Source organism: Capsicum annuum, chromosome 3 (assembly GCF_002878395.1).
Source record: "Capsicum annuum cultivar UCD-10X-F1 chromosome 3, UCD10Xv1.1, whole genome shotgun sequence".
NCBI lineage: Eukaryota > Viridiplantae > Streptophyta > Magnoliopsida > Solanales > Solanaceae > Capsicum > Capsicum annuum.
The window spans coordinates 151,479,161-151,491,824 of NC_061113.1; the positions used below are offsets into that span (position 1 = coordinate 151,479,161).

General features: G+C 28.9%; 1 long non-coding RNA gene and 1 pseudogene across 1 annotated transcript; both read left to right on the forward strand.

Moving 5' to 3' along the window:
• The first annotated feature begins 346 nt into the window (after positions 1–346).
• LOC107865191 lies at positions 347–12,327 on the forward strand (annotated as a pseudogene).
• On the forward strand, positions 7,547–10,877 carry LOC107863467. Its single transcript, XR_001672262.2, has 2 exons — positions 7,547–10,184; positions 10,284–10,877. It is a non-coding gene; the product is annotated as an uncharacterized LOC107863467 (long non-coding RNA).
• Positions 12,328–12,664: the final 337 nt, after the last annotated feature.

The following is a 12,664-nucleotide window of genomic DNA, read 5'->3' on the forward strand; positions in this document are numbered from 1 at the left end:
CATGAGTTAAGCTCGGGCCTCATGAAACTAGTATTATATATATATATAGGAAATGGAGGATAATTTTGTCATTTTATGGCTTTATTCCTAGGTAATATATATTGGGATTACTTATACCACCCAAAGAATGGGATAGCTTATCACAATACTATTTGTTAATCTCGAAATAAGTTATTTCGAACTTGACAATCAAACAAGGCATTGAAAATTTTATTCCGAAACTATTATTTTATCTCAGCATTATGTACTTTAATACCTTATACCAAACTATCCCCAAATGTATTATCCTTCCTAACTTTAATTTAAAGACAGAATATTCAAAAGTCTTATTTATTTTTTAAAATTCTAAGCTAAGTCAAAACATGCTACTTTCGAGTACAATAATTATTAGTTAGAAATCAACTGTAAAACGAGTAGGCCTCTTCTTGGCCACTATACAATCGTGCCCCGCCACTCTTTTCTCCCGTTGTTAAAAATTCAGCGGCAAGTTGCCACCTCCCTCAGCTCCTCGTATTGCCGTCGCTTTCTATTCTATATACCACTTTCTCTGCAAATTGTCGTGCGTGTACAAAGATTTGCTTAGATGTGTGGGATTGGGAAGGCAGGGTCGTCGGTGTTGTGTTGCATACAAGCAAAGGATATTTTTGGCTTTCAGTATTGACTGTGATCGTACTCCCTATATTGGATATTCAGAAACATTCTTTCTTGAAATAAACGGTAAACTGAATTAAGTGATGAAATCCTCAGGAGATTGGCCAGAACCTTTAGTCCGTGTCCAATCTTTATCCGAAAGTGGCATCTCCACAATTCCCAACAAATATGTCAAACCGCCAAATGAGAGGCCATCGTTGAGTAAGATTAATGATGTTAACATCCCGACCATTGATCTTGAGGGACTTTTTAGTAGTGGTGATGGTCATGAGGGAATTAACAATTATGGTCATATTTATGAAGAAATTTCAGAGGCTTGTCGCAACTGGGGATTCTTTCAAGTGGTGAATCATGGTGTTTCTCCAGAGCTAATGGACGAAGCTCGACAAGTTTGGCGCGAATTCTTTCACCAGTCCATGGATGTTAAACAAACTTATGCCAGTACGCCCAGAACTTAATTACGAGGGTTATGGCAGCCGCCTTGGAGTTGAGAAAGGTGCCGTTCTTGATTGGAGTGATTATTATTTTCTTCACTATCTTCCTTGCTCTTTGAAGGACCATAACAAATGGCCTGCCCTCCCTCTTTCTCTCAGGTATAGTACTACAGCTTCTTAACCAATTTATTCACACCATAAAACTTTTTAGAAGCCTATATGTAAACTTTTGTGTTCGAATCAGGTGACAAATTCAATTACATGTATCGGCGGATATAAATTAATCCGTCCGTTTCATTTTGCTTCTTATTAATTCGACTAGGTACTAAAATTTTAAAAAATAACTTAAAAATCTTGTGATTCTAAATCAAAGATGGGTGCAATGCATCAAAATATATACATGTCACGAAGATGTTGAAAATGTATTTCCTTTGGTCTAGCATTAAGTTTTAAAAAAAATACCCAATTATCCTCCTGAACTATACTTAAAAAGGGTATGACATACCTCAACTTAAAAGGATCTTGTTAGCCCTAAACTAATTAAAAGTGTAATTTTCACCTTCTTAGTGCCTATATGGCATATATGTAGCACTTACGTGGCACAACATACTGAAATGTCCACGTAGGCATACGTGTGTGTCATATATGTACCATATAGGCATCAAAGGGGTAAAAATTTCACTTTTAATTAGTTCAGGGGTAATAGGGCCCTTTAAGTTGAGGTGCGTCATAACCTTTTTGGGTATAGTTCAGGGGTAATTGAGTATTTTTTTTTTTTAATCTATTTCAAAAAAATGTCTCCTTTATTTTAATAATTTTTTAATTTTAATTTTCCACGTGGTTTGCTTAAGGTCGTAAGATTAAAAGATATTGTGATAATTTTTAACTTACTTTAATTTAAGATCACAAAATTTTAAAATTCTTATTCACTTTTTTAAAAATTCATGTCAAGTCAAACACCAGATAAATAAATTAAAATAGAAGAAATAATACTAAACATGAAAAGTATGATTTTTTTCAAAAACATCTATTTAAGAAAAATAAGACACATAAATTAAAACATAGAAAGTAATTTTTCTTAGAGTTACCAAGTAAAAAATATTTTTTTAACCATGTAGATACAATATTGTTCCATTGCGAGATCATACAGAGAGTTTAACTAATATATTCCAGCGGTATAAGACCTTTTTTACACCGTCAAATAGTTTAAAAGGCTATTTTAATTAAGTATTGACATTTTTTTATATTTAAATTTTAAATAAGAAATTTAGTAGCATGTAAGGCAACTTGAACACTGCATTTATTCTACAGATATATTTTATTTAGGATTATGACCCTATTCACCAAAAATTCCACCTATTCCACTGCCCCTTCGTTGTTATCTCTTTATGTTTTAGGAGTCTTTTGGTGTAAGGTATAAGTTTCGAAATAAAATGAAGAATTATTTTATCTCATGTTTAGTGTGACGTATTAGTTAATATCTGGATTATTCATCCCACTATTTACATCATAATGATGGAATAAGTTATCTCATATACATGGTGGGATAACTAGTTCTAAAATAACTAATTTCGAGATTAATTATCTTGGAATAACTCTTTCCCAACCAAACGAACTTTGATTTTCTTCAATCTCAAACCTTTGTTAAATAGTAAATTCAAAGTCGATTATTAAACTCAAAGTTTAGAAAAAAAAATTGCTTCAAGAACAAAAATCTGCACGGCTTCACACATTTGCTTCAGGAACAAAATTTTTCATTTCTGTATTCGTTATGTGAGTTCAATTGCAAACTCGTTGTTCAATTGGAACTCAAGAATTACTAGTTTTTTTTCAAGAAAGGTGATGTTTAGGAAGCACACAAGTTGTTCGACGAATGCCCACCAAAAAATGTAGGAACTGTATGATTTTTGGGTATGTAAGATATGGGATGTTAGATTATGCTCAACAAATGTTTGATACAATGTCGAGCAGAAATGTCGTTTTTCAATCTTGTTCCTTTTTTTTGTTTTTTAAATTTCTCAACTATGAAAATTGATGTTGAATTTATTATTGTGCAAAAATTTGGCGTTGATTTTGATTATGGTGTTGATTTGATTGTTTCAATTTCAAGAAATGTGGGTTTGAATAGTGATTTATAGTTTGAGATTGAAAATTCAATCGATGTAAAGTTAAAAGATTTCAAGATTCCACAAAATGTGTATAGAGCATTGTTGGAAGTTTATGTTTCATTTTATGAGAACGATGATTCTTGGTATGGTAATTCGGTTAATGAGTATGTAAGTTTGAATAATCTTAGTGTTCCGAGGAATGGAGCTTTTAGGGAGGTGATTGTTAGTTTGGATGAAATGATAGTTGGTGTAGTTTGGCCATTTACTGTGATTTATATCGAAGGAGATGATAAATTAGTTTTGAATTGGATGTCATTGTTAAGTTCTTGAAGATGCCATTGTTGAGTTCAAGAAGAAGAAAAAGAAACAAAATGAATAAAGAAGAATAATAATTAAAAATGAATAAAGAAAAAAGTAAAAAAATATTAAAAATAAATTTTTAATAAAAAAATTCGTTCTCACTCTCTTTAAGAGAGTAAAACACACTCTCTTACCATGTCAGCGTTCAGAGGGTAATAATTCTACTTTAAAATAGTTTAGGAGATTATAGGACCCCCCGCAAAGTATAAATATGAAGTTCGAATTTGAGGTAAAGGTTGGGGGACATTTGACCATTTTTTAAATTATTCAAGGTGAACATTTTATATTTGCAAATGTACATCAATCAGCACTGAACTCCATATGCATTTTGATAACTAGTTTTCTTAAAAAAAAAAATGTATAATTCTTTACATGATAGAACAATCTTCACGTTTAGGATGAATCTTTTTTAAAATTTAACATGACAGAATTTTTGTATAAAGAAAATATAAACTTATGAGCAAAGTTTTACATTTTAACAAATTTGAAATCATGTTTTCTTAGAGAAGTTGAGATTTATGTTGAATTACAATCACTACTAAACTTGGCTGTTAACTACCAAGTTTAGTAAGGAACAAATTATATGTAACTATTGCAAGGGACTTTGCAATGTTGTCCCTTGCACAAGTCAAATATATTAATTTTTAAGTTTTTTGAGAAAGTAGAGAGGGACGCCCCTCACTAAAAGCTAATATTAAATTAACTATGGCGAGAGACTCTCCCTCGCTAAATAATAACACATAAATTAATATTTTTTTAAAAAATTAAATATTATTATATATTATTTTTTGTTAGAACCAATAATGTATTAATAAAAAATAAATAGAAATGAAATATAAGTTACCAAAGAGTCCTTCACTAAATTATGATGATAATAAAAAGCGAATATTAAATTAACTATGGCGAGAGACTCTCCCTCTCTAAATAATAACACATAAATTAATATTTCAAAAAAAATTAAACATTATTATTATTATTATTATTATTATTATTATTATTATTATTATTATTGGTTGGTACCAACAATGTATTAATAAAAAATAAATAGAAATAAAATATAAGTTACCCAAGGAGTCCTTCACTAAATTATAACAATAATAAAAAGTTGATATTAAATTAACTATGGCTAGAGACTCTCCCTCGCTAAATAATAACACATAAAATAATATTTCAAAAAAAATAAATATTTTTATTATTATTATTGATTATTACCAATAATGTATTAAAAAAATAGAAATGAAATATAAGTTACCTAAGGAATCCCTCACTAAATTATGATGATAATAAAAAGTTGATATTAAATTAACTATGGCGAGAGACTCTCCCTCGCTAAATAATAACACATAAATTAATATTTAAAAAAAAATATTATTATTATTACTGGTTAGTACCAACAATGTATTAATAAAAAATAAATGAAAATAAACATAAGTTATCCAAGGAGTCACACATATAATTTTTTTTGATCTTTTTTAATGTAGCAACAAAAGTTTCTCACTAAATTAAATATATAAAATTGAGTATTTAATAAATAATTATATTATATATTTACCAAAAAATAATAGCAGTGATATCGATTGTTTTGATCCCTCAATAATTCCTTTAAAACTTTTTTTCTTTTCATACTTTTATATTACATTATTCTCTCTCTATCTTTATAATATATATATATATATACTAGTTTAACCTGCACGTACGTCGCACGTGTAATGTTTGATTATTTAAAATTAAATAATTTTATCTACTGCGGAGATTTTTAATAAAATGTAAAAGTTCAAATCAGTTTTAAAAAAAATTTCACACTTTAATATAATAATGTAAACATAAATATATGCACATATATATATATTTTACCACCAGAAGTTCCAAGTGGTTGACGGATCATCACTTTTGCGTTTGCCATATAGTTTCGCTTTTTTTTTTTGTTGTCACAGGCTAAGAGAGACACATAAATTTGAACCGTATTTGCGTTACGATATATATATATATATATATATATATATATATATATATATATATATAATCTTTTCTTAGTTTTAAAGTCAATTTTTTATAAAATCATTGATTAAATTCTTATTACGTACTTAAATTTGTAAAAATATGATACTTCTTAAATTTATCTTATTCTAACGGTTTTATATTTATTTATAGATTTTTCAAATCTTCTTAATGTCAAATTTAGTTGATTTAAAATTCTTAAACTAATGGAAAAAATATTAATTGTCATTAATTTTGATGACTTCTAATAAGATTTTTTTTTAATCATAAATATATTTAATTGATTTCAACTCTTAAATTAGGAAAAAATAGCGAAATTCTGATGACTTCTAATAAGGAAAGGTTTTACTATAAATATATTTAATTAATTTTTAAATCTTAAATATTATAAAAAAAATAGTGAAAAGATGATTTTGTCTAAAGCAAAGACTTTAATGAATGACAAAAAGTTCAAACAATATTTCAAAGGCCCTTCACACTTTTAATATTATATATATATATATATATATATATATATCAAAAAATATTATAATTGAATGAGTAGCTTGTAAAGTGATGATTAGAATACGTAGAAACGTTTTAGTGACATTTTTAATAAAAGCTGATGATTTATTAGCTTATAATTTGATAACGAAAAAAAATACTATTAGTAATTAATTAGCTTATAATTGATATTATAGTAAGTAGAAGGGAATTAATGATTTTTTGTAGGATGTTAATGATTGACCGTCTTATAATTTGATAATTACACTAAGTAGATCTACACTAAAAAATATTATTGATTTATTAATCTATATGTCAATAATTATAGTAAAATAAACATGTATCTTTAGTATATACATTAAAACAATATCGATTTATGAACTTATATGATAGTCAGACTAAATAAAGTGTATTAGTGATTTTGTAGAAATATTATTGACCGGATTAATTATACATTGACGGTTATACTAATGGTAAGTATATTAGGGATATCATTCAGAAATATTAGTGAATAATGTATTTACATATAAGGGAGGCGCGACCCGTGTTAGCACGGGCCCAACATCGATTATATTTTAAGTATTTTAAGGTTAAAAAGTAAATACTCAAAATTTGAAATCAATCGGATACAAATTGTAAGTATGTATGATAAGTTGAGGGGCATTTTAAGTTGTTAACAATTATAATTTATAATATCTTCTTATGTAATTTTTAAATAATATATGTTACTGTCATTGTTCAAACTTTTGTGGCATTGATAATCAATTACATTTTAAAATAATTTAAGTTTTTAATTATTGTGATTTATAATAATTTTCTTCTACCCCAATTTAAGTGACACTGATATAATTTCGAAAGTTAACCAAATATTTTATATCTTTCAAATTTTTTATGCTGTTAATTATTGTGTTTTATAGTATTTTTTATGTATTTTTATGAACTATATAACAAATTATTTTTTTTATAGATATTTTAAGCTGTTAACTCATAATACTTTTTATGTAATTTTCAAATAATAAATATTACACTCCTTGTTCAAACTTTTGTGGAATTGACAGTCAAAACTATTTTAAAATAATTTAATCTTCTAATTCTTGTGATTTATAATTTTTTTCTTCTATTTTAATTTAAGTGGCACTGATATAATTTTGAGAATTAGCCAAATATTTTTATCTTTTAAATTTTTTAGTTATTAATTATTGTGATTTATATAAATTTTTAAGTATTTTTTTAAATATATAACAAATTAAAAAAATAAGACAAACAAATTAAAATGAAGAAAAGAAATTGTGGCAAGAAAAAAGACCAATGAAGTTGTGACAAAGAAGGCATGATCTTTAAAATTTTAAATTGTTAATTATTGTGATTTATATATATATATTTTTTGAAATATAGAACATCTTAATATTTGTAGATATTTTAAGTTGTTAAATATCGTAATTTTATAAGACCTTTTTTGTAATTTTGAAATAATATATATTACTCTCCTCGTCCAAATTTTTGTGGAATTGATAGTCAATTATATATTTTAAAATTTTAATTATTGTAATTTATAATACTTTTTCTTCTATTTCAATTTAAGCGGCACAATGCTTAAATGACCATAATATTTAATTAGGGATGATATGATAATATCTTTATTGAAGCAGGAAGCAGACATGTCTTAAATGACTTACAATAACCATTTAGAAGTGATATAGCAAATAACATTAAAAAGTACTTGTGAAAAATATTTAAGTGATACTCATATAAGATGTTAAGTTAATTTAAAACAACTAGAGTTAAGTCATCATTTCATGTCTATTTTACTTTTTTTTATTAAATATTATTAATAATTAGATGACTCATAATAATTAATTAGGAGTAATATTTAGTAAAATTATGGTTGAAGCCACGGAAGCATGCATGTCATAAATTTTCTTATCACATTTTGCATTATAAAAGTCAATTTGACAAATCTTCAAAGCTAAATTTATTTATATTAATTTAATTTTTAATTTAAAATTTAGATGTTAGTTAATAACAAGAAAAATATTATAAGATGTAATATAATTATTTTTATATTAGCTAAAAAATACATTTTAAAGTGTTGATCAAAAGTCAACCCAATTTTTTTGTTGTATTTTAAATAATTATTTCAGTACTTAATTTTAGTGATTGATTCACCACCTATATTTTATAAATGTAATTATCAGCTGGAGGAGTTATTTCATTTAGTAAAAATAAATTTTTTAAATAAAATTAAGAGTAAAAAAAGTGGTCCTGTAACCATACTATTCCCTCCATTATTTTCCCCCAAACTTTTTCACAATAGAGTTTAGGTTTAGGTTTAGTTCTCATTTTCCTCTCCGAACTACGGCTGAAGCTTCCAAAATCACCCTACATTCTCTTTGAACTCTGATATGGTAAGTTCATATTCAGAGTAATTAATCGTTTTGGGTATTTTTTATTAATCGTAGATGTCTTTTTTGCCTTCAATCTACTAACTCCGAGTCTGTTTGGAGATCATCTATCGAGAAGGCCAAAAAATTATCACGAGAGAAATTAACTGGCCTTTTGAATTGCTTGGAAGCTTCTTTAGCAATTTGTGGCATATGCAGTGCATTTTATCATTTGAGGTTATTTAATATATGTTTATATCGATCTTATTATCCTTTCTTGTCTGATAAGAATCTGAGGCTTTTGAGGTTAATGGTGTAGTTTGACCCTTGCTTAGCCCTGCCTTGTTGTTTAGGATGGATCCGGATGGAGATGTTTGCCTTTGCTAAACTAATATAACATATTGCCATTTCTAGTAACAGTAACAACGCCTTCCTTCAATAATGCTCAAGTGATTTGATCTATTTAAAGGCAAAATTGAAATAGGTTGCATCTGGAAAATAGTGGTTATAGTTTGGTTGATTACTTACCACAGGTTATCAGAGAAATGTTCCAAATCGATGCTTTTGATATGTGGCATCGACCAGTTTTAAAATGATCATTTCAGCCTATAAGTTTTCTAGTTATCAGCAACTATTCTTATTTGATCTGTCTCTTAACACATTAAGCTATACTTATCTTGTCTTGGATTTCTCTGTCATGTATCTACTTGTTTCTTGCCTCCTTATGATTTATTTGCTTTGTATTCTTGCTATTGTGCTATTATATTATTTTCTCTGGCAACCCTGCTTCAATTTCAAGATCTCTGTAGCTTATTATTACTTGTTTCTAGTGAATTGCCAGTTGTTGAGGCTATTAGTTGTGTCTCCAAAGTGGGTACTGTAGGTATATGTTTTGCTTGTCCTAAGGGATTTTATCCTCATATGTCTTGCATTTTGTCATCCTTGTATTTGTCCTACAAAATGTGTTTTATTTGCAAAGTTTTTCTTTTCCATTGAAACGACAAAAATTTTCATTTCAGTTCTTTGGGTGATTAGTTTTTCATCTTAAAGCCTGACTATGGGATTTTTCTTATAGTCATTAGTTACTCACTAGTTAGGACTGATTCTAACTACTACTGCCTTTAAGATTATTACTTCTGTATTTTGTATAGTTGCAAGATAAATTTACTGTGAAAAATATTCTTTCTTGCCCCATGAATAGTTTTGTTATTCATTCTGGATTTCCTTTTTGCTTTCAAAGTATGTTTGATTTCTCTCCTTCCATAAAGTCCACCATGTAGCCATTGCCCGTTGGTGTAGTGTTCCACAATATTTTGTTGCCTGTTGTAGTCCTCGTTAATTCCAACAAAGTAACAGGTCTTTATTAGATGATGCCATGCACTTTTTAATTTCAACCATTCAAAAACATGTACATTGTCTGATTTGGGATTATTCTATCAGGGATGAGTAAGTGCTTCATGTCTCAATAATAATCAAACTTTGGCTTCTTGTTAGATTTTGGCACATTTGACACTCCTTTAGGTCCTGCTTTCAGTTGGCGCAATTTAATCATTATTATTTTAGCATTTGAATTACTTATACTCTCAAAGCTATATATTAAGCTGTACATGGAGTCGTTCTGAGGATCGGGTTATTCAAAGCAATTTTAAGAAGGCATCTTCTCTATTGTCACGCATGCTTTCGAAAGCTCGAAGTAACGGACGACGGCCTGGATGACTTGGGTCAGATTATTGGGATCAACTTATTGTATACTAATAGTCTCCGAAAGGGTGACTGTCAAACTCTTACTTTCAAACTCAAATAGTTTAAATCTTACTTATAATTTATTTTATACAATTTGTTACATACTAATTTTACTTTTAATGTAGAATCAATACGTTCAAGCAATTGAAGAGCTCAAAAAGAAATCAATCGATAGATGATCAAGGCAATCTAATCATGCTATCAGAGGAAGAAACTCTCCTGCTGGCCGAATGTAGTTGGCGGCGTGTATAAGGGAAGTGCGTACGACCTTTGCCCTGAGAAGAACTTTCATCGCCTCTAGTGTGGATTGCAAGGTATAGAGGGTCCGACACCATGCCAGATGAGCAGCTTGAGGAGATGCGACAGGAAGTTCGGGAGCTTGCTAGGAAGTATGAGGAGGAACAAAAAAATGGATGGAGGAGGAGCAACGTAGGATGACACTTGAGTCATACGTCCAAGAACACTAGGATCAAGTAAATACGTTAATCAAGTTTCCTTGTTCTCTGCCCTCTAGCTCTAATGATGATGGTGGAGAGGAGGAGGATGATGGAGAAGATGAAATAGAGTATTAGGTGGTGATGTTATTTTAATTTTGGATTTTGTAGTTTGGAGTGTTTGAAAGAATTTGTTTTGCTATGTACTTGTTTGCATATTGTTTAAGTTGGATGAATATGTATGAAGTTTGACTGCTTAATTTTAATGTTTGAATTGTATCGGAAGCATTTTCTTATTGTTTTGTTGGTTGTTATTGGTTGTGCGTTGGGGATTATCCCTCAAAATATTGAAATATCCAATTATTTTTTATTAACTTAGCGAGGGATATCCCTCAGTATATTTAAATTTATAATTTTTATAAATTTTCACATACCAAGGGTTGTCCATCACTAAATAATAAATTAATATTATATATATATTTTTAATATAGCAAGGGACATTCCTCACAAAGTAATAAATTAATATGATATATATTTTTAATATAGGAAGGTCGTCTCTCACTAAATTAAAAGTTAATATTATAGTATATATTTTTAATATAGCAAGGATGTCCCTCGCTACATTATATTTTTCGTCCTTCACTACTTTGCGAGGGTTTCCCTCACAACTAATTACCAAGGCATCTTGATTAGTGAGGGACGTCCCTCACTAAATCGCATGGCTAAAATAAGACTTTTTAATAGTGAATCTCAAATGAGATGTCTAAAGGGTGATTTAAAATCATGAATTCAGATCACATATATCCAAATGTCAGCTTAAATAACCCTCCCAAGATACAATACAATAATCTTCAACTTAGTAAAATAGGTTCCATATCTTGCAATCTGAGTTCAAATGAATTGGTGAATTTTTATTACTTTGACTGAGTTAGAGTCATAATCTTATAGATAATGAGAGAGAGCACAGTATTAGCGGAGATTCGACGAGTTTAAAGGGAATAGATAGAAAATTACTGAGGAGTGTTTAAGAAAAAAGAAATTGAAAATTTGAGTTACTGTAAAAAATACATGACCATGTAAAAAATCTTTATACTGATAGAGTATATTAGTTAAGATTAGTCGCTGTCATTTTTAAGAAAAGAAAGTGTCTCTGGTTCTTAGACACTTCGTAACAAATTCAGGAAAGTGATCGAAGAATATTCAAAACAAGTGGTGAAATTTTGTGGGCATTTAATGAAGATATTATCAAAAGAGCTTGGATTAAAAGAGGATGTTTTACAAAATGCATTTGGAGAAGATATAGGAGCATGTCTAAGGGTGACCTTTTATCCAAAATGTCCACAACCAGACTTGACCTTGGGCCTTTCACCACATACGGATCCTGGTGGCTTGACCATTCTCCTCCCGGACCAGCATGTTGCCGGCCTTCAGGTCCGTCACAACGGCCAGTGGATCACTGTAAAGCCAGCTTCACATGCTTTCATCGTCAATATAGGCGATCAGATTCAGGTATTCACATATTACGTACCTTATCTAATAGTACCTTACTCAAATTTCTTAGTACTAAAAGATTAATATAATCTCTGAAGTGTTAAAACATTAGATTAAATAATATGAAGTTAAAGAATTTTTAATCAAAATAAGATATTTTTTAAATCAATTTATCAAAGTAATATGTTTTTTGAACACTTTACAAGTATAAACATTGTTGGCATTAACATATTAGGTTTTAAAAAAAATTAACGGACCAAAATGAATAGTAGACGACGTTAAAGCAGGAGTCGTTACTGATAGTAACGTTTTTTTGGATTCAAATGTTACCAATGGTAACGAGACTCTGCAACTCTGCCACATCAAACTCTGCAGAGTTGGTTTGACAGAGTTGCAGAGTCTCGTTACCGTTGGTAACGTTTTAAGCCAAAAACATTACTGTCAGTAACGATTCTTACCTTAACGCCATCTAGTGTTCATTTTGGTCCGTTAATTTTCTTAAAACCTAATACGTTACTGCCAACAACGTTTATACTAGTTTTGTAAAGTTTTCAAAAAACATGTTACTTTGGTGAATTGAT